The following is a 9,034-nucleotide window of genomic DNA, read 5'->3' on the forward strand; positions in this document are numbered from 1 at the left end:
CTATTTACGTTTTATCATCATTTCAAAATATGTATTTGTTTTTGCGTCAGTGATACATAAAAGATTATATAAGGCTTCATAAGAAATAGTTAATGTGCTTAAAAAATTATTGAATATGAACGGAAACGAGAAACATGAAACGGGTCCGGGGACTAGCTGGAAATGGTTGGGACCCGAACTGGATAAGGTACCGATCTGAGCCAACGCGACCTAACCAAACTTAACCTTGAGTTTGAGATATACGATACGAGGATATTAAAATAAACCAAAGTAGTTCCACTGCTTCTGCGTGTGTAAAGATACATGAAATTTTTTCAGTCCTCAAAAGCATGTTCTTTTATTCGTTACATCAACCAATTACCCGCCCAGAACACGGGTCTCCTCCCACAATAAGAAGGGGTTAAGGCTGTAGTCCACCACGCTGTCCTAGTGAGGACTGGTGGACTCCACACACCTTTCAGAACATTATGTAGAACTCTCAAGCATGCAGGTTTCCTCACGATGTTTTCCTTCACCGTTGAAGCAAGTGATATTTTAGTTACTTAAAACGCACATAACTTAGAGGTGCTGGGATTCGAACTCGGACCCGTGAAAGGGAAGTCGAGCGCCTGCTCAGAGTTAATATGGAAATAATTTATTTATTATTTTATTATTAATTTAATCAATTATGTTACTATCTATACTTTATTTGACATTTAAAATCAGTTTTTTTTTTTTATTAAATACAATTTATAGGTATATATTATTTAAATGTGTCCACAGATTTTAATTTTATTTGTAACAACACGAAGACCGGTCAACCCGTCTTTCTGCAAGGATGCTACCGAAAATATGAAATTTCATACGCCTCTATCCTTAAGAATGTACGAAATGTTACTAAATAAATTTCACTCGTCGTTACATTATTGTTTGATTACCTACTCTCTTATTAATAAGCTACGGGCTCGAAACGTGCAATTAAATATTCCATTACTTTTATTGTTCTTAAGGAAGGTACACACTTCCGTTATTCTTTTTACGAACCGGTGAAAAATTTTGGTTGCATCGCAAACTCGATCATACAAATCGCGAACTTGCAACGAATGTAGTTAGTTCTATCCTCAGATTTTAACCAATGCGTTCTGAATTATATGGTTTAATTGTTTGTTCGTTTAAACGCTGCGCTTTTGCCCAGATAGATATAATTTCTGCAAGAGGTCCGATCTTCATAAAATCTTGTAATTTAAACAACAAACAGCTTACATCCTTAGTGGTGACCGGAAAATGGGCGGTGGAATATATGGTAGCGAGTATATCAGACGCTACCTGTGGCATACTTGGTGTAATATACGATATTAACATACATTTGATTTAGCCTCTAGACGCTTAGCCGATAGAATTTTCCTTGGCCAAGGCGTAATATTGTTGTAACGCGACGACTTTTGATTATTATTAACTAGTAGCGGCCATACGTGACTTCGTCCGCGTGTAAGTCAACCTGAAAAGATAGACATATTCTGGCACGGATTTTTATTTAAGAACTTTTAAAGGTGAACAACTTTGTCATACATGAATTTATCAAAACTTTAACCGTTTACGCAGCGCACATTCTTTATTGGTGCGATGCGATTGGTCTTATTATGATGATATATAGTCTATAGTCTTCCGCGTGAAATGGGCTATCTAAAAATGAAAAAAAAAAATTCAAATTGGACCAGTAGTTCCTGAGTTAATCGCGTTCAAGTAAACAAACAAACAAAACCTTCAGCTTTACGTACTTATTAGTAGGTATAAGGTATTCGCATGGTATTCAAACCACGGTGACGTATTCGCAACAAATAGGTACTTATACTTTTTTAAAGATCTCTGAGAAAAAGATCTTTTGTAATTTTCAGAGTGACAATTTTCTCTGTAAAATAGATTGTAAGGACAAAGAGTAAGGATTTTATGTTAGGTACTGGAGTTTAAAAGTATCTGTATTACAAAATTGGATCTTAAGCGTCGAAGTTTTCTACTAAAGCATCCAAGAAAAATTAACTGATCGATTGTTTTACCTAAGTGTTTTTTTTTTTAAACCAACTAAATTTTGCTGTTTATGTGATATAAATGGACTCGAGCCATTATTAAACAATAAACTACGAAGCAAACAACGAGCATTTTGCTAAAATTCGCATTTAATTTTAAAAACGATCGAATTGCAAGATATATGAAGATATGCAAGATATTTTGCTTAAGGTACGAGATCCTTCAAGTAAGTAAGCAGTTTCAAAGCACTGCACTCACTGGGAGCATTTGTTTTATTCATTTTTATTTTCTTCGGTTTTTGTAGTATGGTTTTTAACGGATGCTGGTAACATAAACGGAGTTATAGACCGAATCAAACAATATGAGTTCTCGACCTCTGTGAGTTGCGATGCGCAGAATTCGATATTCGGTAGCCAATCAGCGGAAAGATATATAGTAGTGTAGTTGACTGTCTGCGCTAAGCTTTGTTTGGTGAGGAGTATAAGGATTGAAGCCGTTAGTCCAGCAGTGGGCTGTAATAGGCTGTTGATGATTGATGATGAATAATATTATAATTTTTTTATGATGAACAAACGCTGTTAAAACTGGCTTATAGTAACAATTCATATAAATAAATATAAAAATTGATGCTAACAATTTGTTACGTGCGACCTATGTAGCTACAATGAATTCATATAATTCATTTCTATTAAATCGCAATATAAATAAATCTAATATTTATTGTTAATATGTACCTAGATAATAAAAGCATTACCTGTTAATACTGAAAAGCTTCTTAAATTTTAAGAGACTATTTTTCGAACGTTTAATGGCACTTCGTCAATACAAGAAACGTCAATAAACGGACATTTTAATGGGTCTTATTAATTAACTTTTCAGTATTCCGCCGTAAATATTTTATAACCCTTAAGAGAAAGTTTTTCGTATCCATTAGAAAAGACTACTAAGAGTAATAAAAAGATCAGAAAATAAAGGATACGTTTTATTTTTTCTTTCCATTTTACAAAAAGCATATTCAGGTACGCACGGATTACTGGAAACTGCTCCGTTGGTTTAACGGTTAGCATGATCGACTACGAGTTACGAGGTACCTACTGCAGGTTTATTTCTCGGGTTGGACCAAGAATTAATAGGTATTGGCCTTTTTTGTCAAGTTTTCCAAGTAGGGAATTAAAAATCTGGAGTTAAGTAAACTCCGTGCTTCGACGAGCACGTTAAATTTTTATTTCACTACAAGTTGGCTCTGGACTGCAACCTCACCAGGTGGTAAGTAATGATTAAGTCTTAGATGGGCTAACCTGTTAGGGAGTATGATATACCACTAATCGGTTTCTACGCCAGAACAAATCGCTTACCGGCACGTCTTTGTCGGTAGGTTTGTAGCCAAAGCCAGGCCAGGGAAAGACTCAGAAATTATAAATTGCTCGGGACCTCCTACTTAAAACCACAGCGCTGACCGTTACGCCAGGGCGGTCGTCAAAAACGACACGACTGCGACATGCCGCCTGCGGCCTGAGGCTTATCAATTATCATCCACACCTCTTCTCTATTATCTATACATGAGTCATGTAATTACGACGGCAACCACTACCTTCGGACCGGAACACAGTACCAATGCTGCTGGACGGCAAAAATAAATAAATAAATATACTACGACAATACACGCATCGCTATCTAGTCCCAAAGTAAGCGTAGCTTGGGTTGGGTTGGGGGTACTAATATAACAAATGAATTCGTTTTATGAATAATATACATAAATACTTAATATACTAGATATGCCCTGCGGCTTCGCCCGCGTAATTTTAGGAGGCAGCGTACTGCTACATAGTCTACACCTACAGTTATATATGAGATTTTTTCGCAAACATTTTTTTTATCTTACGTATTTTTTTTCAATGAAAAGTATACTATGTTATTTCTAATACCTCCAAGAATATGTATAAAAAGTTTCGTGAAAATCGGTTCAGTAGTTTTCGCATCAAAGCGTAACAAACAAACTTACATACACATTTATAATATTAGTAGGGATAGATAAACACCCAGACTCTGAAAAATATTCGTGTTTATCCCACAAATATTGTCCAGTTTTGGGAATCGAACCCACGGCCTTGGACACAGAAAGCAGGGTGGCTGCCCACTGCGCCAATCTGCCGACAAATAAGCTTGGCGGTAGTTCTTCCCCGGACGAGCTCTGCCACAAATAGCAATCTTTGCTATATCAGGGTGTGAGAGAATGTGAAGTGTGCATACGTAAACCGCATCAGGCTACAAGGAAAAAACTGTAGGTCTTCCACTTCCTAGGATATCGTCTTGCATTATTTATTTCAATACTTCTCATAACGCATGAGGTGCCCAAGATATTGCAGCTCAGGAACTGCCAATTCAATTTGAAATATTCTATTTCCGTTCGACAGCCCGTTTATTGAAAAAGGTTAAAGGTATGAATGAATGAATGAATGAACTTTTATTGTACACCACATAAACATATAGAAAATTGTAAATAAAAATTTAACGGAAAGTAGATACCTATACAATTTGGCGGCCTTATCGCTACATAGCGACCTCTTCCAGGCGATGAACCAATAGGAGAGAGGTAGGTGGTGCATATAAATAATCATACATATAGGTATATTTTGGTAAGGTAATGTAACATCACGCTATAATCCTAAGAGAGGGGCACAAGTAGTGTCTAAATTGCCAAGAAATGAAGAAAAATGCACGGATTGATATCATCTGTCTTTCTAATCAAATTGGAAAATTGGAAGTTTAAGTTTAAGGTCAGGTCTTTAGAAAAACATAAAATCTGGTTGACACCCAGATTTTGCATGTTAGGTATAACATTTATTCTTCACTATTTTCTGTATTTGTTTTCTTCGCCATTGGTTGCCTGGAAGAAATCGCTATGAAGCGATAAGTCTGCCAAATTGTATAGGTTGTTTTGTTATACTTTTCTTTTTTATGTACTTTTAGTGGTGTGCAATAAAAGAATATTATTTATTCATTCATTCATATTTTTAAAGCTATAATCCATTCTATCAATTATCCCAGAGAATAATCCAAACAGCAATCAATGCGATGTGAAACGTAGAAATTGATTGCCTAAAATAAAAATTACTTAAATTTTCAGTGAAAATTGTTATTTCATAGAATGTTATGCTTTTTTACCTGCAGTACGTATCGGAAAATGAAAAATTGCAATTATTTTCCTCTTCTCTATTATCTATACATTGAATTGTTTGATTTTATTCGTGCGAAAATAGTTAGTGTGGAACGTGTGAATGTAATACTTATATTCGTTGAACTAACATTTTCCCAGCAGCAATAAAGTTTTTTCATAGTTATATGAAAAATTGGCTCTTACTGCTCTTATAGCATACTAGCGAACCCTCGCGACTTCGTCATCCTCATAAACTTTCGCATTTATAGTATTAGTAGGATGGTACAAAGACTTCTGCGCTTAATGCAGAAGTCTTTGTGAGGTTGAGCATACCAGTATAACACGATTCCCACGTTTTAGTTGAGCATGAGTTTAAAAATGTGCTTAGAACATTTATTATTCCGTAATTTTCGTAACGACACAGATGCATCATGACGCTACACTTTCGTCTGCACTCAAGATAAAAATATTCTAAAACATTTACCTTACTAAAAGAATTTCTTACCGGCTACTTTTCAGTAGAATCTACATTTCAAACCAAACAAAATAGGCATATTTACTGTAGATATATATGTCAAAAGTACTGTAGATATATATGTCAAAAGACTCAAAAGTGTCATTAATCGACCACTGAGACACAATAATTATTGTAAAAGTCGGCTTATGTAAAAGTGCCCAGCTAACGAGACTATATAAATAAAAACGTTGGTATAACCCGGCCGAAAAGCAGGAATATTTGAGAAAGTAATTAGGGGTAGGAAATGAGCCAAACATTCTGATGCCGGAACACCGCAGACGTGAGAAAAGAGCCTAGAGAGTTTCTCGAGGAAGTAAATTAGGTTAAGCGAGAATCTATACTTACTTAACTAATCCAAAAAATCAACAAAGTTATTTACACCAAGCAAATAATTGGTACTATTGTGTGTAATTATATTAAACAAACATCTTGTTCAATTAGTTTGCATGTTTGAATTATGGGGTCCTGATCGATTTCTGGGTCGAGCCTAGTAATGAAATTTTCTGCTAAACCGTTCTCAATCTCAACGCTGACATTTTCTATTTCTACAACAAGTTAGCTGCTGACTGGAATCTCACGTTGTGGTAACAGATTTTGCAGTCTATCTTAGTATATTTAACTCATAATCTTTTCACTTTCTACGCGACATCGTACTGGAACGACAAATCGCTTGAGGCTCTTGTTCGTAGGTAGCGCTACTAAAGGCCAAAGCCTGCCCCCCGAAGGGAAAACACAGTAATGATCTTCTTACGGGCCAAATAAAACAACCTAAGAAGGTCGGCAATAGAAATCCGTAAAAAGTAAATATGCATGTATACGGTAGCTCATGATGGCATATAAGAGCGTCGTGCCGCTTGCCGTAACGGCATAGGATTTGGTTTTACGTCCAAGGTGCGCCAATAGATGCTCAGTTTAAAAATCCATTCGCTTTCTTCAAACGAGTTACAGTAGAATCACATCTACAACATTTTCGCAGCGACATCGCTGTGTTACATCTCACAAGTAGGTATAATCTTTGCTTCTCCCAGTACTGACCGACTTTCCTATTTTCATTCTCGGCGACCAGCGGATATCTGCCGTGAAAGGTTTTTTTTTATTCTTACAGATTGTAACATCTCGTGCATTTTTAATACGTGAGAAAAGACCGTGTCTCGTATGCAAAGAATTGTAAGAATTTGATACTCTTTTATATTTACTGTTGTGGTGCAATATTTCTTGAAATAATATACAGGGCTAGTTGGAAACCCATAAAAGTACCACTAATAGATGATCCTGTTAATGATAACTTGATTTATTTCACCTAACATGTGATTGAAAATGGCGTTTATAAGTATGTATGTACCTACAATAAAAAAGTGAGAGAATGAGAGGTATGCAGACGCCACCCGCACCATGAATGAATGAATGAATGAATACACTTTTATTGTACACCAAAGAAAAAAAAGTAGTTACAAAGATATAAATACATATAAAGAGAGTACAATTTGGTGGCCTTATCGCTACATAGGACAGCGAAGGAAAAAACATAGAAAAAAGGTAAGTGGTGCAATAAATAAGATTTAAAATTATACAAATATATAAACAAAATATATATATATATAAATATAACTATTATATATATATATATAAATATTTTACATATAAATACAAATAAAATATAAAACATAAATACCTATATAAATATGCTACATAATTGATACTGTAGTAGGCGACAAAATGTCTGTTTGTGCACAGGTTCGGAAAGCAGATTCTAACAATAAGAGCCGGAAAGAAACTCTTGCTCTTTTCCAAATATATAAGGTACATATTTATCTTCTGACTTAAGGATCTATATCGGTGGTATAACATGAGTTTAACAGCATTGCCCCGATGGTGGCTTCGTTACCCGTATGCAGTTCTGGGAAAAGCGATTGCTTTCCGGATTTCAGAAATTATTAAATTTTTCCATATTATAGCCGCGGATCGATCCAAAGAAGTAATACCAGTGGCGTGCGCTTTTGACCAGGGACAAAATCAAACGCAGCCGAGTCCCGGGCAACAGCTAGTAATAAATAAATATACTACGACATAAAAGTACACATCGCCATATAGCCCCAAAGTAAGCGCAGCTTGTGTTATGGGTATTAAGATGACTGATGATATTTTTATTAATGTGATAAATGCTTATAATATATAAATAAACACCCAGACACTGAAAAATATTCATTTGAATACACAAACATTTTCCAGTTGTGGGAATCGAACCCACGGCTTTGGACTCAGGGTCGCTGCCCACTGCGAACAATCGGCCGTCGATATTATCAGATATATGTATTGTTGACGGCCGGGTGGCGCAGTGGGCAGCAACCCTGCTTTCTGAGTCCAAGGTCGTGGGTTCGATTCTCACAACTGGAAAATGTTTTTGTGACGAACATGAATGTTTTTTCAGTGTGGGTGTTTATCTGTATATTATAAGTATTTATGTGTATTATATTCATAAAAAAATATTCATCAGCTATCTTAGTACCCATAACACAAGCTACGCTTACTTTGGGGCTAGATGGCGATGTGTGTATTGTCGTAGTATATTTATCTATTTATCCATTTATTGTTGAATGTTGATTTCCTAATGACTCTATAACATAGTAGTATGCATATTAAATATGTATAAGTGTAGACAAAGCGGGATGGAGCGTGTAGGTACACAAATCAGGTCGAACGATCGTATTCATGTGACAGGGTCTACTAATTTCCATCCGCAATGGCCATTGTGTGTTGTTAAGCCTATTACGTAGACATGAGCTTGTGTCTTATTAAAGGGTATGAACCACTTCCGAATAGACATAATCTATAGGTATAAAAGGCAAAGGTGACTGACTGACTGACTGACTGATTGACTGACTGACTGGTCTATCAAAGTACAGCTCTAACCACTTGACGGATCGGGCTGAAATTTTGCACACAGATAGTTATTACAACGTAGGCATCCGCTTGCAGGACATGCTCCTTGCATGTGAAGTGTTGCTTTGTTTATATGCGATGTTTTTCCAGTTACCATCAAGTGAGTTATCTGCTTGGTCTGTCAATTATAACTATAAAAAAATGCTAATAACAATATAGCATGCTTATTAAAGATACAATTTTCAGCGGCCTATTAATTATGCCATTGCGAATTAGATTAGCTAACAAAGTTAAGTATAACATTTATAAAACTATTACGCTTACATTCTTATATAATTGTGTTATTATTATGTGTAGAGTAAAGTAAAGCTCATTTTCATTCGTTCATTCATACATTCAGTTTTCTACACATAAGTAGCCTACTTACTTGCTTCCCGAAATGTGATTTATTTTCTGTGCGAAGTACGACTAAAGCT

Source organism: Pararge aegeria, chromosome 14, assembly GCF_905163445.1.
Source record: "Pararge aegeria chromosome 14, ilParAegt1.1, whole genome shotgun sequence".
In the NCBI taxonomy this organism is placed as follows: domain Eukaryota; kingdom Metazoa; phylum Arthropoda; class Insecta; order Lepidoptera; family Nymphalidae; genus Pararge; species Pararge aegeria.